This window comes from Zophobas morio, unplaced genomic scaffold (assembly GCF_036711695.1).
Source record: "Zophobas morio isolate AGI-343-1 ecotype UQ-CSIRO unplaced genomic scaffold, CSIRO_AGI_Zmor_V1 ptg000011l, whole genome shotgun sequence".
In the NCBI taxonomy this organism is placed as follows: Eukaryota; Metazoa; Arthropoda; class Insecta; order Coleoptera; family Tenebrionidae; genus Zophobas; species Zophobas morio.
The window spans coordinates 19525425-19546607 of NW_026972116.1; the positions used below are offsets into that span (position 1 = coordinate 19525425).

The window sequence follows — 21183 nt, forward strand, 5'->3', positions numbered from 1 at the left end:
GGAACACATGCCCGATTTGAATAATTTCAGCGAGAAAAGTGATAAGTCAAAAGCAAGCAACAGCGACGAATGGAATTTATCGCAACGTATTACCTCTAAAGCGGATTGGGAAGTGATAATTTATAGTTTCTCTATGCATAAGCTTCCAAGTTCTCGCATGAACGAAGGCAATAATTATAAAATTGGGAGACGTCTTTTGAAAGGGTGAAAAGCAGCGCCGCCATTTCTGCGGAAATTCAATTTAGACAATCTAAAGACTATGAGAGTGTCGGTTTCCCTTGATAAAGATGAAATGATTTTCATCCTCTGGGTCGTTCCCGGCCTGCTTAAAAAATCCAGGCGCAGTATTTTCTTGTTCATCAGGTATTTGAAAATTTAATTAGTAATCCGCCTTCGGGGCACAGACAGCTTCCACGTAAAGAACGTCCTTCAAACGCTTTGTTTTATAACATTCGACGACACTTCTTATTAGAGAGGTGCCATTCGTCAAGTCGTATTGTTCCTGTGAAATACATAGCTGCCTCCACATTCCGGGCTTATTTCAGTCTGGCCATTCAGAATACTTTTTAATTACTCCGGTTATTCATTGCTGACGTTTCAGTATATTGTACTTTCAAGTACCCCATGCCATACCGATGAATTCTCCTCTCTGTCTTTTAACTTGTTTACTTCCACGGCCATGACAATACAAACAAATTAAAATTCTCCTTAAACTTTCTCAAGTTTTCAACTCGATGGCGGCGTTGCTTGTTTGGATAATTGGTATTCCGTCAAAAAGCTTTGTATTTCATGTTATTAGTTCCAAGTTCGCAGTGCCGTTTTGCGCATTAGGTATTTATCTAAAAACTTCGCTCCGGAACTTTATCGATGAATAATTTCCGCCAGGATTACCGAACTCCGGTTAGAGAGGTCAGTTACAAGTTCGCCCGAAAAAATTCCATCCAAAAAACTTACAACCTTAATGAACGCCCAAACGTCGCCAACAAAACAACTTTCTGATTAAGTTAGATTACTGCCTTCTGGAAAAAAACTCGTTGGTAATAAAATGGCGAGGTAACTGAAGGAAATAAACGTCTGCAATGAATGTAGCCGTGTTATTGGAATTCTGGAAGCGAATACGTCGCGGTTGTTTGTTACTCTCAATTCATTAGACCCTTTTAATTACAGCTATCACCAAGAGAGGACGCCAGTCCTGTCATTACTACTAGTTGGGCACGTTCACAACATATAAAGGTACATCAAATAAGCTTGAAAGCTTTCCTGACAAATTTACTCAATAAGGTTATTTCGTGAGGCCGCTAAGGGCAGAAAGAAGATAAGCTGTGAGCAGAATTTAAAAGTGTCCGATGCCGAAACACAATTGCAACACCTGTGTGTTTACAAATCGACTTTATTTTCCACGAACGCGATTGAAAAATAATCTCGCTTATGTCGAAAATAAAGGAAGCGGAGTGCTTTCAAGCCTTTGTTGCTCGTAGGTGAAGTACGCTATATAAATAACAAAAAAGACCGGATCTTAAAAATGGATTTTCATGCTCTAGTAAATAAATTTCTGCAGGTTCCTGGCTGACTGGACACTAAAGGAAAAACTTCAAGGGCGCTTTAGGTACTGTTTGCCTCCGACGAGGGATGTTTAAGCCCGTCCAACACTCTAAATTGCGCTACATTATTCAAGCGATGTGATAATAATTAATTTAAAGTTTAAAATAAGCAGTGAACGTTCACACCGTTTACATACAGGTTTTAACGGACGTGCCTCGCTCAAGAACACAACTGGAATAACTAAAATTTAATTAGTGGCGCGAACGTTCAACTAATGCAGTTTCGTTCCAAAAATAGGCAACCAAGAGCGCACGTTTCCATATCGCGAACGGTTATCTTCCAAAGAAAAAATTAATTACGGTTTCCCCGTCAACTTTTACATCCAACTTTACTCGTTTATTCAAAAGGTCAAAGATTTTCACTATTTAAAATAATCCGCCAAACCTTTTCAACAGCGTAAAAGTTTCATAAACCCCTAATGACTTCCGAGTGAACTTAATCCGTCATTAGCTGGCAAGCTTTCCCTGATATGGTTACTTTTTATGCCGTGTTACCTTTGCGCTGGCCAGCTTCCTTTCAAAGCAAAGCCGCTTCCGTTCTCGGCTGATAAAAACATACAAATTTTCGGACACAAAGGCAAAGACACGAGGATTAAAATTCCGCTCCAAAGAAAAGGATGCGAGTAATTTAATACAAGGTGGTGAAAAAGCTCCGCACAAAATGCATAATTCCGTTAATTGACGCTTTCATGAAAAATCTTCGGATAGGTCAATTTTTTTTTTAAAATGACACTTTTTGACTAAAAATTGATTTTTTGTGAGCAGCCCTTTTGGCACAGAGATGTCATCAATTTTTGCTCCGAATTCTCAAAGGTCTTTTGATTAGTTATATGGTCGTAGAAAAAAGTTAGTACCTTTTTTGGGAAAAATCCTATTAAATTGGAAACGCAATAGTTCCATTTTTTTTTTTTTTTGAAACAGACAAGGAAATATTGTTTGCAAAATATTCTAATCGGAGATTCTAATAGAAAGTTCACCTTCCTTCTGTTTCAGAGCCAATAAAATGACTAAAATGGGTCGGTTAGCTACTTTTAACTTGGTCTTTAAATCTAGATTCCACCGCTTGTCAAAATAAAATTAAATTTTCATCTCACAGTGAATAAATCACGACAATAGAAATACAGCAAATGGTTGCAGCATGTTTGAACTTTTTTGTCTATATAATACTTAGTAGTATATAATAGAATTTCTGTTAAAAAAAAAAATTAGGACCGCCCACCCACCCCTCTACATTTCAGTGACTAATATTATATAACAGTTTAATATAGAGTACAGTGAGACTGTTTTATTTAATCTGTGCATATGTTCAATTTTCCGTTCAAGATTGTAACAAAAGTGCAAAAATATTTAAAAATCAATATTACGATTCCTCCTCCCATTCACTCAAGCTCCACCTTAATAAATCTCTTTATTGGCCAGGAGAAGAAAGGCGGCATTTACAGTTGATGAACGAACGTTTTTTTTTTATAAAAATTAAGTTAGCACCGCCTACCCACCCTGTCTGCATTTCGCTGACTGACTTTATTGGCTGCAAAACGAAAGGTGGATTTTCTATTGGGAACTGGGAGTGTTTGAGATGTAAAAATTTATTATTAAAGTCCGCCTTTCCTAATATTGGGGTGGGTGGGCGGGGCTAATATTAACCTTGCTGTTTTAAATTGGCACATATTATTTCCCGTGACGACCAATCACAACAAAGCACATCGAAGTCAAATTTAAACTCGCGCAAATTTGAATATTAGTAGGGCTAGTACTTGCTTAGATAAGACTGATTTTAGTAAATCACCTACTCTCTGAGAAAATAAAGGGCGGGTGGCCGGGGTTAGTACTTGCCAGGATAACAGTGTTTTTGGCAAAGGACCTACTCTCTAAGAAAATATAGGGTAGGTGGGCGGGACTAGTACCTGCGAAGATAAAATTGGTTTTGGCAAAGGACGTACTTTCTAAGAAAATAAAAGGCGAATGGGAATGGCTAGTACCTGTTAAGATAAAACTGATTTTGGCAAATCACCTACTCTCTGAGAACATAAAGGGCGGGTGGGTGGGGCTAGTACTTGCCAAGATAAGACCGAGTTTGACAAAGGACCTACCCTCTAAAAAAATAAAGGGTGGGTGGGCGGGGCTAGTACTTGCCAAGATAAGAGTAATTGGCAAAGGATTTACTCTCTAAGAAACGGAAGGGCGGGTGGGGGGGGCTAGTACTTGCGAAGATAAAATTGATTTTGGCAAAGGACGTACTTTCAAAGAAAATAAAAGCCGAGCGGACGGCGTTAGTACTTGCTAAAATAAGACTGATTCTTTCAAATTATATACCCTCTGACAGAACAAAGGGTGGGTGGGAGGGGCTAGTACTTGCCGAAATAAAACTGATTTTGGCAAAAGACGTACTCTCTAAGAAAATAAAGGGCGATTGGATGGGACTGGTACTTGCTAAGATAAGATTGATTTTGGCAAATCACCTACTCTCTGAGAAAATAAAGGGCGGGTGGGCGGGGATAGTACTTGCCAAGATAAGACTGATTTTGGCAAATGACCTACTCTCTAAGAAAATAAAGAGTTGCATTTAATATATTTGGACAAAGTTACTTTAAAGATTTTTGAAATGGAGGTGTTCGACGAACCTATTTTATGAAAAGACTTTCTTCTCTGTTTTATTGTTTTCGTTTAATTTAGACCATCAACTGATTGTAGTTTAGCAAGTATTAACCCCGTCCACTCGCCCTTTATTTTCTTAGAGAGAACATCCTTTGCCAAAATCAGTTTTATCTTCGCAAGTACTAGCCCCGCCCACCCGCCCTTTATTTTCTTAGAAAGTAGGTTCTTTGCCAAAATCAGTTTTATCTTCGCAGGTACTAGCCCCGCTCTCTCGCCCTTTATTTGCTTAAAGGGTAGGTCTTTTGCCAAAATCAGTTTTATCTTTGCAAGTACTAGTATACTCCTATTTATTTTTGTGCTGTATGGTCCGGAAATTTTTGTTTTACTGGCAACGATTTTTAATTTTTAAAGATTGCTCAGTTTTACGATTCTTCAGTTTTTTGAGTTTACAATTTTCCGAGTTTTCAATTTTTGATTTTTGAATTTTTTTGTTTCTTCAATTTCCCGATTTTTCAATTTTTAGGTATTTTAATTTTTCGATTTTGTCTATCTGTCTGTCTATCTACTGTCTGTCCAGATATTTATTAGACAGATAATCTCCGCAATTACCAGATCAATTATTGTCAAATTTTAGACACATGTTAAGAATATTATGTAGATGGCAACCAAAATCTGCCTAATCATCCCTGCCAGTATCCCGTCAAAAATTTTTATATTAAGTATGATTTAAATTTTATAAAATAACATACTCCTGTATTTGTTGTTTATGAATCCGCCTTAGGATTTTCCTTGGAGCATCAACTTTTTGTAAAAAAAAAACGAACTTATTTTTTATATTAGTATAAGCATAGTTCCAACAAGGTTATTCGTTGGCTGATAGCATAGTTCGAACGCAGTTTAATACATATTAGTATTAAACTGCACATGTGGGAATTGACATACTTGTTCTTGCTTAAATAATGTTGATCCATACATTTTTAAATTGGAAAACTCACTAAGCAGGCATAGCCTTGCCTTTTATCAATGCATTCATATTTTTGGAGAAATTGTTAATTCGTTTCCTATCATGGGTACATGGCAGGGACACCCCAGGCCAAAAATAAACAAAAATCATACACAATGGCGAATTAATGAAATCGAAAAAACAAGCTCTATAGTCATCTCTAAAACAATAAATAGTGTCATTAAAAAAAGCTGGATGTCGTAAGCAAACATAAAATATAGGGTGTCAAAATAGATTTATTGGAGTTCATGAAATCAAGTTTTCTTATTTTTCAAAGTGGGAGCTGTTAGACTGTACTCTACTTCATGGATGAGGAAAATACTGTTGAAATGCCTTTGAACCAATTTTTTGATTTTTCAAGTTCTTGATTTCGAATTTTTCATTTTATCGATTTTCAAAAGTACCTCATTACCTAATTATTAATTATTTCTTTTAATGTAATCGAGGTCATGACAAATAAAAGTTCGTAAAATCAATTGTTTTGACTTTTCGAAGAAGCAAAATTTGTTGAACTAGGAAAGACCTGTCGAAATAACCTTCGACCAATTTTTTTTATTTTACATTTTTCAAATTCTTGATTTTTCATTTTTCATTAAAACTGAAATTTTGAAAAATTGTAAACAAAGAGAGTTAGATTATTTTCCCTGGCAATTATAATTAGTAATTACAATTAGTCATAACAACAATATAAAATTCTAAAAATATAGAAAGAGATATGATTTCGGGTTCACCTTTCCTTCACTAATCAATTTGTATGGCAACATAGTTGAGATCACAATGTGACAAAATAGAAGATGCATATTAGAATTCCCTATCCACAAAAAGTTAACTCAATACTGCTTAAAAAATATCGTCTAAAATTAAAAGTACCTTAGTAATTAATTACTAATTATTTTTAACCACATTAATTACAATACACGAATGTATAATTTTGATTTTTTTACGAAAATCCGGAGGCAGATTAATAACCCACAAGTACACGAATGTTATTTTATAAAATTAAATTAGCATTTACCATGCAAAATTTTGAGGTGATGTCATTAAATTGTTGGTGGGGATAAACATACAGATCCTAGCTAACGCTTTACAGTCTACAGGATATTACAAAACTTCCTTAACTTACATCCGGGAAGTAAAAATTTGTCTAAAACTTTCTCTTTGTCCGCTCTTTGACGCGCACTGTTTTGTAAAAATTTCTTGCTTAGCACGTCTGAGATGACGTCATCCGAACAGTAAAATTTTGATTTGCGATTTAACAGGTTTGTGCTAAATTTCAGACAATTAATTCAGTAACTCATATGAAAACTGTAAAATTGTGGTACATAATTTTGAATTTTTTCCAAAAGTCTGCATACAGATCCGGAAACAGAACCAAAATTTTCGTGTTGTACTTAAAAGCTTAAAAAGTAAAAATAATTAGAGGCTTTTTTTTTATGGAACGCGATTCTTTTAATAAAACCCACTGAATGAACTGTAATTATCGAAAAACTGCCGAAAAATTTCGCAAAGCCATGCAGGTATTTTATAACCTCCATCGACACTTCCGCGATCGCAAATTCATCTGACCAAACGATCCCTCTGGAATGTAAGTATATCGTATAAATGTAACTACACTGCAGTAATCCGAAGTTTATTGCGATATTCGAAGACGTTCAGATCCTGACTCGAAACGGTTTCGCAATAAAAGAGCTTTCATGGAAGTCCTTGCCGGAATCAATGCCTCGATCTCGTGTCATCATATTCGAGGCTTTCCCGTCACTGCCCAGAGGAAATAATTGCCTACTTTGCGTTAAAAAATACACGCGTCCTATTCATGAATTCCTGTTTACGGACGTATTGTTAAACAAAATAAGCGACAGTCAATTTAATGGCAAGAAAAGCATCGAATTTCTTTAAAAAGCTCCCCTTGATTGTGTGATATCACATGTCGATGTTTTTGTGAAAGACTTTTTGGGTGTTGTAACGTCGTTTCAATGGCAAAAAGTAAACAATTCATAAAAAACTCGCTTATTTGAAGTCTGATGTAAAACGTGCGAGGAATCAGATAGTGACGTTTTGCGTTATTCAAACAGTATCAACCCTCGTGTGACATACACCTACCTACATCAATTTATTTAGATATTTTATATCCGGAGCATTCACGTTTGGAAAGCGGCTGATTATATAAGGTATTTGTATATTAATAGTCATATCGTTTGTGACTATTGCTTTGTTTCGCGTTTGTATTTATACTTTAAACCTCTAATTAAAGAGAAGAGGGCGAAATTAGATTGTTATAACGGTCGAGTTTATGTGGATACAAGCGGGATGCCAGCTCAAAATGAGAGGTTTTGTGAAAGACCGGAGTCATTGTGTAAATAGACTCGTACGGAATAAAGTTTAATTTTCGACAGCGTTTGGTCGAGAGGCAATTATATGTATTTACAGATATACAACTCTAATCCACGATATCTGCTGGCAGTGATACCAACGAGGTAGCGTGGCCGAGCGGTCTAAGGCGCTGGTTTAAGGCACCAGTCTCTTCGGAGGCGTGGGTTCGAATCCCACCGCTGCCACTACTTTTTACCGAAAAAAAAAAAAACTGAAAGGCAATTTTCAGATACCACGAATAAAATGGACAATCAACGTTATCAAATCAACTGATTTATTTTAGTAGGATATCTCAAGCAGCTCCAGGTGCATTATTATAAAAGTCTGAAGTAGGCCATGCAATTTATTTTTAAAATAATAACGTTGGCAACACCAACGCGTCCCTTGTTCAGTTTGACAGTTTCCATCAAATAACTGTCAAATAAACGGTCAAATATGCCAACATCATTATTTTAAAAATGAAATGTTACAACTCACTGGATGATTAATCCTCACACAATCTAGACGCATATTTTTTATTTTTATTAAGATAAACAAATGCCTTAAAATGTGTAATGTCTCACTAATCATAATGTTATTTTGTCGCCAAAATTTACGATAAATTTAGATAAAAAATCTAAGATAATCAAATGGATATCAACAGATAACAAATATTTTCTTAAAGATCCTTTGTCCAAAAGATAAAAAACTATCCCGAAGCAGAAAAACATGACTTCCAGAGCGTATTTTTCAACATTTATCTGTAGAAAATGAATATATTTAGTTACTGATAACTTGTAAAATTTGAAGATTCACACTTAACGCTTTTATAGCAATAAAAATAAATTATTTAATATTAACCAAAATTTGTATATAATTTATACTACAAAGTTATCGTTGGAAAATAAAAGTAGGCGTTCGCTATAAAGAAAAAATAGACTTTGGGTTGAATATGCTTTTTATAGCGATACCAACAAGGTAGCGTGGCCGAGCGGTCTAAGGCGCTGGTTTAAGGCACCAGTCTCTTCGGAGGCGTGGGTTCGAATCCCACCGCTGCCACAAATTTTTTACAAAAAAAAAAAACAAAAGTAACTTGTAGATTAAAAAACTTACACATGATGGTGCTAAATATAAAATGAACAACCAAAGGTCATAAAAGTACTTGGTACAGTTCTGTGCAATTTTTTCTTAACCAAAACTACTAATGAATTGTTATAATATTTTTTTAACTTTTTTTTTAGTAAACACTTTTTCATTTTTATGTATGTTTAAAATATCATACTTGGGGTTTATGAATCCGCCTTGAGTTTTAATTCCAAATTTACGCAAAAAATCCAAATTGTATATATAACACGGGAATCATCTAAATATGAGTCTTAGCATTCATATTTTTTAACTTATAGAGGTTATAACAAAAAATATAGCATTTTTATTGAACTGTACTACAAGGACTAGGGAAGTTCTGTATAAATAACCTTAAACAAAGTACAATGTCTCATTAATCCCAAAGTTATTATGTTTTCAAAATTTAAGATAATAAAATTTTAGATAATGAAAAAGATAACAATAGACAACAAATATTTCGTTTTCTTGTTCAAAAAATAAAAACATTATCGAAAGATAGGAAAACACTGACTTTTGGAGTGTTTTTTGACAATAGTGTTCAATTTTTGGAAAATTATGACTTGACCTGTTTTTGAATTAATTTTGGGACCCCCTTTTTTTTAATTTAAAACAATTTTGAGGTTCTAGGTATTCCTGTTTGGAACGAATTTGAAAGAGCTTTGGAGCCTCTAGTGTCTTTTTTTATAATACTTGAATTTAAATTTCTTAGAGGATACGTCATTTGGCAAAATTAGTCTTATCTTATCAGATATTGGCCCCGCCCACCCACCCTCTCTTCTCTTAGATAATATGTCATTTGCGGAAATCAGTTTTAACAGGTGCTAGCCCCACCCACTCGCCCTCTCTTTTCTTCGAGGGTATCTCATTTGCCAAAATTGGTTTTATTTTAGCAGGTACTAGCCCCACCCACCCGCCCTCTCTTTCCTTAGAAGGTAGCTCATTTGCCAAAATCATTCTTATCTTAGCTGGTAGTAGCCCCGCCCACCCACTCTCTCGTTTCTTAGAGAATATGTGATTTGCCAAAATCAGTCTGAACAGGTACCAACCCCACCCACCCGCCCTCATTACCGAAACACAGACTTTCAGAGTGTTTTTTGACATTTGTCTGTAGAGTGAATAAATGAACTTCAGGTGTTCTATAATCTTTAAATCTAGCTCCGAAATGGATTGTAAAAGCTCACGATTCATATTTAATGTTTTCACATTTGTATATGAAAATTTAAAATTCTTGACAAATTCTCTTTCACTTCAAAGTAATCGAGTCGATAGTTTAGGCCATTAAATTGATTCGTTAAAAACATTACAGAAGATTTTCGCTATCGTTCGGAAAATATGAAGTTGAATATGCGTTTACTATTGCTGTAAATTCTGACGTGAAAATGTAATCTTAGCAAATTTAACCTAAAAATAGACCGACAGTGAGATTTGACGTCCCCGAAACAGACGAATTGACATTTTAAACACACAGCCAACTCTGGTGCCCTTTTTTATCGCACGTTATAAAGATGTTCCAACAGACATTTCGGTAGCTTTAATACATTTTGTTTCAAAAGAATAAGAAAAAATTGGTTAAAGGTTGCTTCGACAGAACTTCCCTAGCTCTTGAAGTACAGTCCAAGAAATTCCGCTTCTTTGAAAAATTATAAAAAAAAAATGTTTTCTCATAACCTTTATACTTATATTAAAAACTAGTGGTGTAAGCACACGCTTAACTTCGATTGTTTATGTGTATCCATCGAAAGAATGTCACGTAGAAATTTGTTTAATTTGTATGAGTTGTTTTCTCAAAACAGAGGACTAAAATTATTAATTAAGTCACAATGGAGCAAAATGTTTTGAATATGATTATTATTATTTTTATATAATCCGACAAATCCAGCTCTTTAAAAAATATATAAAATAAACCAGCGGCATAAATAACACTCCCGCAGCCTTGGCGCCGTATTTAAAGCACATAACTAACATGATAAAATGTCCTTCAGCACTAGGTAATAGCAATCTGAAGCTTTATACATCGAAAGAATGTACGGCGTGCGTCGTTTATCAAGTATGGCGTTCAAGATGTATAAACTACGTACGCCAACTTGACGTTTATTTACAAAAAAAAATTGGTCGAAAGTTGTTTCGACAGAACTTCCCTCGCATCTCCACAATTTACAATATGAAATATAACGATTTTTTAGAATTTCAATATTCACAACGAATAACATCATTACAATTGAGATGGCGGTGGGAGGGCGGAACTTAAATTTTGCCTTTTTTTGGATATACGTAACAATGTTTTTACGACAATACATATTTAAAATGGTAAATTTTTCTATAGAAATAGGGATTTTGCAATTACGCTCCGCCCCTCGGTCTGACAACGAATGAAAAATTCATCACAATTGAGATGAGGGTGGGTGGATGGGGCTTATTTTTTGGATTTTTTTTCTTTAACATATACAAAACATAAGCCCCACCCACCCATCCTATCTCAATTGTGATGATTTTTCTTATTCGTCGACAGCCGAAGGAGCGGAATTTAATTGTAAAATCCGTATTTTTCTACAAGAATTGCTTGCCATGTGAAACATATTCTTCAGTGACGGTGTTACTCAGAGAAAACTATATGTATTAACTAAAAAAAAAACAATAAAAAGATAAGCCCCACCCCGATCTCAGTTCTTAATCGTGATTAATTTTCCATTCGTTGCCAGACTGAGGGGCGGAGCGTAATTACAAAATCCATATTTCCTGTTTTAAACACGCTTTAAGTTATGAAGATTACGAACAAGAAAAAAAGGCGAAATGTTTTGGCTTAATTCTAGACTTCTCTTCGCGAATTTCTAATTTATTATTAATAAATATTAGCGAAAATGTGTTGTGTTAGTACTGTGAACACAAACGAAAGTGAATATTTTTCCGAAAAGGACCGGAAACGGAGAAGTACGACTTCAGTTTTAATTTATCAAGTTCCATGATTCGTTTACTAGACAATGTTTAAATTTTGGAAAAAATTTCGAAACGGTTGAAGTTGATCGGTCATTTTCACGATATAATTAAATAAAATTTAGATATAATTAATATTATTTATAATGTTCAAATATGGTAAGTAACTATTAATATATGATAGTCAAACCGAAAACCGTTTTACTAAAAACACGATGGTATTAAAACCAAACCATTTATTTAAATATTGTTAAGTTAATCCTGAAAATGTCTTCATTTCGCGGCCAAAATATGAAAAATAATTTTTGCAATCTCATCGTGACGTGCGATGACGTCACTGTCACGTGAGCTACCTGTCCAAAGGTCACGTTTTTCGGTCCTTCGTGTTCAGTTTTAATTTCTGTTTGATGGCGACAAGATCGTCGCGTACTTTTGGCGTAAAAATAGAGCAATTTCGCGAATTTCTAATTTAATATTAAATATTAGGGAAAATGTGTTGTGTTATTGCTGTGAACACGAAAGAAAATGGATATTTTTCCGAAAAGGACCGAAAACAGGGTAAGTAGGACTTCAGTTTTAATTTATCTGGTTCCGTGATTCGTTTACTCGAGAAAGTTTAAATTTTGGGGAAATTTTCAAAACGATTGAAGTTGGTCGATCAACGCTATAAATTTTCACGGTATAATTAAATAATATTTAAACATAATTAATATTATTTATAATGTTTAAATACGATAAGTATTAATGTATGATTATTAAATCGAACTCCGTTTTCTTCAAAACGCAAAGTTACTAAAAACAAAGCAATTTGTTTAAATATTATTAAATTAACCCCGAAAATGTGCAATTTCCAAGCCAAAATATGAACAATAATTTTTGCAATCTCATCGTGACGTACGATGACGTAATAATATAATGTAATATAATATAATAGTAATATAGCTACAGTTTTCATTTACATCACAAAAGGTTTTGAATGCTGCGATGTTGATCGATCCAGATTCCAGAGTCAACTCCAAACCAAAACTTTGAACACGAGTTTTATTGCTTTAATAATTTTCTTTGAAACTCTAGCTGCCTCTCGATGCACACTTGCTTCACCTCACAGCTGTTGCAAATCCACCTACACACGAACTAAAATTTAATTGACCGTTCACTTACGACCACGATAATACACGCAGAAAATTCCTATACTATCGGTATCGACCCCTAATTAAGCCTATAGTGTCAACTTCATCAAATCCTAATCACGCCAGAAATGGTGTGAAATTAAATTAGGGACGTTTTGTAATTAGTGTGAATCTCAACTGCAGCATGTTCAATGTTATTGGAATTCGCAAGTACCATTAAGTGCCAATCTAGGAATTCTATTTGCAATATCCGCATCTGACGGATATTGCTTGCGATTCCATCGAAATGTGTTGGCAATAGTTCGAGTTGAACTGCATTTACTTGACAAGAGACAATCGACAAAACCGATGCTGTTTTCATGCAATGCAACTCTTAGTAGACACTCCAGAAGACACGGAAGTCATTTACATTACAAGCGTGTAAACAAAACTTTGCTTAGGCATCCTGAATCGTGTCGGTTGGACATTCTCCAACACCGACAGTGTGTTTCTGCTAAATTTCGCTATTTAAACCTTCAAAAATAAATTTATTTATTATGTATTGTTGACCTCGCGACGTAAGTGCACTAGCGTCACTGCATAGCACGTGCAGTTACATTTATGCGTACCTGACTTATTCCAAAACAAACAGCAATAAATTAGTGGAACCAAAATAAATTAAACCCTATTGTTCGTAGAAATGCAATTAACGAGAATCAATTGATGCCATAAATTCCAAGTTTCTTTCGAAAAGTTGCACTTTGTAATTTATCTTTGCACCCTGCACAATATTTCATCCAGTCAGAAAATGAAAACTTTAGAAAATTACACGCCACTCACTAAGTTCGACGTCTAAGTGAAAATGTAACGCATATTACTAGATCCCATTGTCTAATAATCCTGCAGGGGAATTCAAGAAATGGAAGTTTAATAACGACTCAACTCCGAATAAGTTCCAACAGTCCTAAAGTTGCATAAACTATAAACATAAAATAGTATTCCACAGAACACCTGAGTCACTACAAACTGTTGCGGTTTTAATCAAATTCGTAAATCTCCAAATGCTTATTATCTAAACAACATCCGCGTTTAACGTCCTTTCTAACTTAATACAATTTAGGATTATGTATGACGAACACAAATTACAAGGCTTCAAACGCCATAATTAAATTAAATTCACTGAAACGTAAATTTTATAAGTAATGCCACTGGTGGAGGTAATATAAATGTGTAATCAGAATTACCGAGCGGCAAAATGTTTAATCAAATGATTTACTTTGTAATTTTACAAATGTCCACCACTTCGACATGAAATAGCAAACAAACGGGAGAAAATCAATTGCTCTCTACAAGCAGTCACGTGGAATTTCAACTAGATTTGTCGAGAATTTCACTACATACCTGCATCAAAAACCGAAACAAAATAAAAAACAAAAACCTGTCGGAAAAGTTACCTAGAATTAAACAGCTGACGCCACTTATGATTTATTACTAAAATCAATCATCTGGAAACTAATCAATGATTTCCACTTAATAAGAACTTCCACAAAACAAGCTCTACTCAAATTTAGTAAAATAATTTTTCCGGTGAAACTTTGATAAATGGGCGTATTCCGCGGGATAATTGTGACATATTTTTCGTGAGACAAATGTACTATGTAATACATACGCAAGGAAGCGTTTCGTTGTTTTTACGACCTCCTGACGCATGTCTCAAAAGTCATTTTTATTCGGAATAAGCGAGTGGAGACAAATCATTTATCTTTATTTGTGCAAGATCATCAACTTTTTTGAGGTCTGCATACATAATTTATTTAAATATATCGCACACAAGATAGTCGGTACTGGAAATATTTTATAATTTTTTATGCGTCGATTTCCAGCGGTGCTTGTCCTAATGTAGCATCGGCATTTTTGCAACCGCGCATGCGCTGATTTATAACACAAAGATGATTACTGAGCCATTATAATAACTACGTATAAATTTTACAGTTTAATTCCACAAACTTAAGATAGCTCTTTCCATTGTATCCATTAAACACTACATTAGATTCTAAAGCAGATCGATGTTGTTTGTTATCGAAACTCATTTCCGTCTGTCTGTCGTCTACGTGAATTTTTATAAGACATAATCTCCCACACTATTGGACCAATTGTTGTCTAATTTTATATATGTTGATGACGTCATTACAAAATGTTATCGAAAAACTCACTTAAAACATACACATAGCATGCTTCTTTAACTTTACTTTAACACTACAAGCATGTCTTTATTTTAACTTATAGGGGTCATGAAAATGAATTTTGTAAAACCAAATTTTAGACTTTTTAAAAAAATTTGGTTCAGTTACACTATACTTCAGGAGGGGCAAGTTCTGTCTAAATTACTTCAGGCCAATTTTTCTCACTTTTTGTAGTTAACTTTTTTTGCAATGTTTTTATCTCCCGTTTTTGTTGCCTTTTTGAGGAAGATGTGTGGCGTTTGTTGTTCTCTTTTTTTGTCGTCTTTTTTGTGACCTTTTTTCAGGGCCTTTTTGACTCCTTGTTTTGGCTGCATTCTTTTAATCGCGTTTTTTGTCCCCTTTTTAAGTCACTTTTTGTCGTTTTGACTGCACTTCATAATTTTTTTTGTCCTCTATTTTTGCATATTTAGTCGACTTTTTGTGGACTTTTGGTTCAATTTTTTAATTATCTTTTTTTTGACTTTTTGTCGCTTTTTCTGCCCTTTGCTTGTCATTTTGTAATCAACCTTTTTGCTTAATTTTTTTTTTCTTCTATTTTCGTAGTCTTTTTTTGTGGATTTTTGTAGCTTTATTTGCTTTCTTCCACTAAGTTTTTATGACCATTAAAAAGGTTGCGTTTTTTGTCCGTTTTTCGTTATTTTGATTGCATTTTATAATTGTTTTGTCGTCTGTTTTCACTTTTTTAGCCGTGTGGACTTTTTACCCTTTCAAAAAATTTTTTTGGCTTTTTGTCACATTGTAATCACCCTTTTTGTTTAATTTTTATCCAATAGGAAATACTCCTAATTTTTTAAACTCATTTAGACTTGTGCGCAATTAGGATATACTAGCCCCGCCCACCCGCCCTCTGTTTTCTTAGAGGGTATATTATTTGCCAAAATCACTCTTATCTGAGCAAGTATTAGCCCCGCCCACCCACCCTTTATTTTCTTAGAGGGTGACATTTGCAAAAATCAGTCTTATCTTACCATGTACTCGTATCGTCCACCCGTTCTTTATTTTCTTATAAAGTACATATGTCATATACCAAAATCAGTTTTATTTTCACCTGTACTAACCCTACCCAACCGCCCTCTATTGTCTGATTAGAGGATATATTATTTGCCAAAATCAGACTTACCTTAGGAAGTATTATTTTTTTCATAGTCTTTATGTAGACTTTCTGCAACTTTATTTACATTTTTTTCACTCATTTTTCTCACTTTTTTTTATTGCATTTTTATATTCACTTCTTTTAGTAGCATTTTTTGTGGCATTTTTTGATTTCCTTTTCTAGTCACTATTTTCAGTGGCTTTTTCCTCATTTCTTATGGATTTTTTGTCTCCTGTCTCCCTATAAGTTAAATAGGGGTCATGAAAAATGAATTTTGCAACATCAAATTTCAGACTTTTTTAAAAAATTGGGATCAGTTATACTGTACTTCAGGAGGTGGAAGTTCTGTCTACATTACTTCAGGTCAATTTTTCTCGCTTTTTGTAGTCAACTTTTTTGCAGATTTTTTTTTTCCCATTTTTGTTGCCTTTTTGAGGAAAATGTGTGGCGTTTGCTGTTGCCTTTTTTGTGACCTTTTTCAGGGCCTTTTGACTCCTTCTTTTAGTTGCATTGTCGTTATCGCGTTTTTTGTCCCCTTTTTTAAGTCACTTTTTGTCGTTTTGATTGCACTTTATAATTTTTTTGTCCTCTATTTTTGCATATTTAGTCGTCTTTTTGTGGACTTTTGTTCTTTTTGTAAATTATCTTTTTTGTCGCTTTTTCTGCCGTTTTTTTGTCATTTTGTAATCAACCATTTTGTTTAATTTTTTGTCCTCTATTTTCGTAGTCTTTTTTGAGGACTTTTTGTAGCTTTATTTGCTTTTTTCCGCTCACTTTATATGACCTTTTTTAATGCCTTATTTTATTCACTTCTTTTATTAGCAATTTTTGAGGCATTTTTTGGTCTCCTTTTTTTAGTCATAGTTTTCAGTGGCTTTTTTTCTTATTTATTGTGAACTTTTTTTGTCCCCTGTTTTCGCACTTTTTGTCGATTCCTTCGTTGCCTTTTTTGATTTTTTGCGTTTTTACAACTAATGTTTTTACACATTTGATGAATACCTAAAATGTAAGGATTTCGATTATTTAAATATGTAAGTAGGTAGCCTAAGCAATTAATGACCTGTGTAAAACAATTTGTTTTTAACACCAATAAATTATTTTTGGGCCCCTTTGGACTTTTTTGTCACTTTTTGGTTTTTCCTCATTTACTTCTAGTGAGCATTTTTGTCACATGATTGATGTTTTTTTTTTGTAACATGTGTTATTCCCTTTTTTTGTCGCATTTGTTGTGACCTTTTTCAGTGCCTTTTCAACTCATTCTTTGAATCACATTCTCTTTGTCGCGTTCTTCGTCCCCTTTTTAAGTGACTTCGTTATTTTCATTGCATTTTATAATTGTTTTGTCCTCTGTTTTCACTTTTTTAGCCGTATGGACTTTTGGCCCTTCTAAATTTTCTTTTTTTTTGGCTTTTTGTCACATTGTAGTCACCCTTTTTGTTTAATTTTTATCCAATGAGAAATATTTTTTTTAAAGTCATTTAGACTTGTGCGCAATTAGGATATACTAGCCCCGCCCGCCCGCCCGCCCGCCCTCTGTTTTCTTAGAGGGTATATTATTTCCCAAAATCAGTCTTACCTGAGCAAGTAGTAGCCCCACCCACCCATCCTTTATTTTCTTGGAAGCTGACATTTACAAAAATCAGTCTTATCTTACCATGTACTATTCCCGCCCACCCGCCCTCTATTTTCGTACAGTGTATATTGTCTACCAAAATCAGTCTTATCTGAACAAGTACTAGCCCCGCCCACCCACCCTTTATTTTCTTAGAGACTGACATTTGCAAAAATCAGTCTTATCTTACCATGTACTAGTAACGCCCACCCGCCCTTTACTTTCTTAGAAAATTATGTCATGCCAAAATCAGTTTTATTTTAGCCTGTACTAGCCCTACCCATCCATCCTCTATTGTCTTAAAGGATATATTATTTGCCAAAATCAGACTTATCTTAGGAAGTATTATTTTTTCATAGTCTTTATGTCGACTTTTTGTAACTTTTTTTATTGCATTTTTGTATTCACTTCTTTTAGTAGCATTTTTGGTGGCATTTTTTGATTTCATTTTCTAATCACTATTTTCAGCAGCTTTTTTTCCCATTTCTTATGGATTTTTTGTCTTCTGTTTTCACACTTATTGTTGTCTTTTCTGTGGACTTCTTGTCCTTTGTTCAATGCCTTTTTTACATTTTTTGCGTCATTTTTGGACCCTTTACTATTAGTCACATTTTTTGCTTTTTTTGTCACTTTTTGGTTTTTCCTCATTTTTTGTCACATTATTGGTGAATTTTTTTGTAACGTTCTTTTGGGCATTGTTTTTCATCGCCTTTATTCGTCACTTTTTATAAATTATTTTGGTCCTGTTTTTTTTTTGCTTGTTTTCTGCATTTTCTTTGTCCCCTTTCTGTCGTTTCTCTTGTCCATAATAAAAAATTGATACTTAAAAATTGTGTTTTGAAAAACTCACTTGAAATGTACCTGTAGTATACTTCTTTATCTAGAGTTTAACAATCCTATTTTTGTTTTAACTTTTAAGGATCAACATAAAAATAATAAATTCGCACAATCAAATTTGGTAATTTATAAAAAAAAAACAGCTTTGTTTTATTGTACTTCAGGAGCGAGGGAAATTCTCTCTAAATAACTTTAGATCCATTTTTTAACCCTCGGTCATAAGCTAAGTATTGTAATAAAATCCATTTGGCGATTGGGTAATTTCATGTATTCCCGACGTTTCATCGCCCCTACAATATGAAAAGATTGGTCTCCCGTTTCCGTCTGTCCGGTCGTCGGTTGTCTCGACTTTTATTAAGCAGATAATTTCTGAAACTGTAGTTTTCAAATTTTATGTTTGTTAGGAATATCGTGCAAATGATAAAAGACTGAATCTAATAATATAAACAGTATTCAAATTGTATACAATAACGTGATCCTGTAGTTGTGGATAATGAACATGCCTTGAGTTTTTCCCCTAAGAATCCAGATTTTCGCAAGGAAAGATCACAACTGTGTAACTTTATACAAATTAAGAGCCACGTTCTCAACCACTGTTCAAATTTTTGTTGATTCGAATACGGAAGATCGGTTCGATTCCCTCATGGAACACTTTTTTTTCTTTACACCACGATTGGTATTATCTATACCGTTTTTGTGGACAAGTGGATTTATTTGATTGTAGTTCAAGAGCAAGGGTAGTTCTGCCCAATAACATACATACAGTCCAATTTGAAAAATTATACGATTTAATTTTCGATATTTTTTTTACATTAAAAAATGTAGAAAATTCCAGTAACAGTGAAAGAAAAAAATTGGTCTAAAGTTATTTCGACAGAACTTCCCTCGCCCCTGAAATACAGAACGAAGACAGATTCTTCGAAAAATAATTAAATTAAATTTTGCCAATTTAATTTTGTTTTATGGAAACCTCTATAAATTAAAATAGATATATGTGTGGATTGTTAAAGTACAGGTAAAGAAGCATGCTACGCGTATGTTTTAACTGAGTTTTCTCGTAACGGAATTTTGTGATAACGTCATCAATATTTTAGTAGGGACACATATATCAAGTTGGATAGACGCAATGTAATACTAATAATAACAGTACCGTATTCTCAAATTTTCGAGAAAATAGGATGAACGGATTTTGATTTGATCAATAAAAAAGGCTGGGCCTGGCATTGATCCGCGGACCTCTCATCTGCGAAACTTCGTATTTTGTGTCCAAAGAACAAGACAGGTTAAACAATAAAAAATATAATAATAATAAACAAAATCGAGGTAAATTCATAAACCACAAGTACAGTAGTGATGAGACAAATTTTGATTTGTGTTTTACCATCTACATGATATTCCTAAAGTTTCGGACTTTACTATTATTAGACAGACAATAAAAATATAGACGGAAACCGGAGACCTTGAATGTTCGGTACTTTTCTCATAAATAACTTTGCCAAAAATCATACTGAACACTGATAAGTTTATTAAAAAGCTACAATTTGAACGAATACAATTTGTCACAGTAGAAATGAAAACACTGAAAATATAAAAAAAAAATGAAGCACGAATTAATTCATCGCTATGACAAGTGACGCCAGGCAATGTGAAAATCCGTTCAATCATTAAAAACTACGATTTATTTTTAAAACAATAGAGATATGTTTTTCAGTAATGCTTTTTCCAATGGTTTTCAGTATTTGCTACATTGCTCACTGAACTCCGACAACGCGCACACATTTTGTAAATGTATTCAGATAATTTTAGCTACATTTTTATTAGCTCTTTCGAGAGATCTACATTTATAAATGAACCCATCGAAAATGAATAATCTACCTCAGCAGGGATTTAATTCCGAGGCATCTTTACGGCTTCTCATTGTAGTTCGCCAGTCTCTTTACCACGACTGCGGCTGGCGTGATTCAGGTCAGCAAGACAAAAATACCTTCGTTACGTAACACGAACATTATTTAAATTAATTAAACACATAATGAGTAAAGCATTACAAAATGGCTAGGAAAAATCGTTGAATCTACCTAGGTTCTTTCTACTTTTCTGGAGGTAAATGGCACAATTTCCTTGTCTTCGGCACTGTCGATATCAATTTCCTGTCTAAGTGCTCATTTCTAGAAAATTGTAAGTGCGGATCTGCTTCATGCTGTCGACCCATCTTGAGCGACAGGTAATGCGATAGCGAACGACAGTAATTAATTATCACCGCAAATGGAAGAATTTTGAGTGTTTTTTTAAGTTTGAGGTAAACACTTGAACAGTCGAAACAAGCAGAATTAATAAACTAATTTGCTTTTGCACAAAAAGTTACGTTTATCCAATTATGAAAGTGGTCTAGATCTATAATTAGTTAGTTGGCGTTATTTGTAATCCACTATAATGTTAATTAACTGCAAGCCGTGTTTGTTCTCTGAAGTTTTCATCTTCCAGAATGAACTTGTGCTCAAACATCCGATAAGCAATTTTAATCCGATTTTTCGTGACTGGCGCTGCCGTAGTTATGAATCCCGTGGAGATAGAAGATTAAAATGGTCTGTTTTCAAACTGGCTCGAGTTCTTATGGACTAATTCGACTTCCTAAGCCAAGTTGAAAACCAATCAAATCTGGGATGAACTGTTTACTTGCTTTTTCAG

At 34.1% G+C, this 21183-nt stretch overlaps 1 protein-coding gene and 2 non-coding genes across 3 annotated transcripts in view; 2 read left to right on the forward strand and 1 right to left on the reverse strand.

Annotated features, from left to right (window-relative positions):
* The window catches only part of LOC135127121 (FERM and PDZ domain-containing protein 2-like), a 238274-nt gene that overhangs the window by 196257 nt on the left and 20834 nt on the right, over window positions 1–21183 (reverse strand). The gene's annotated exons all lie outside the window — the stretch shown is intronic.
* Trnal-aag (transfer RNA leucine (anticodon AAG)) lies at window positions 7673–7754 on the forward strand. Its single transcript has one exon. It is a non-coding gene; the product is annotated as a tRNA-Leu (tRNA).
* On the forward strand, window positions 8526–8607 carry Trnal-aag (transfer RNA leucine (anticodon AAG)). The gene has a single exon. It is a non-coding gene; the product is annotated as a tRNA-Leu (tRNA).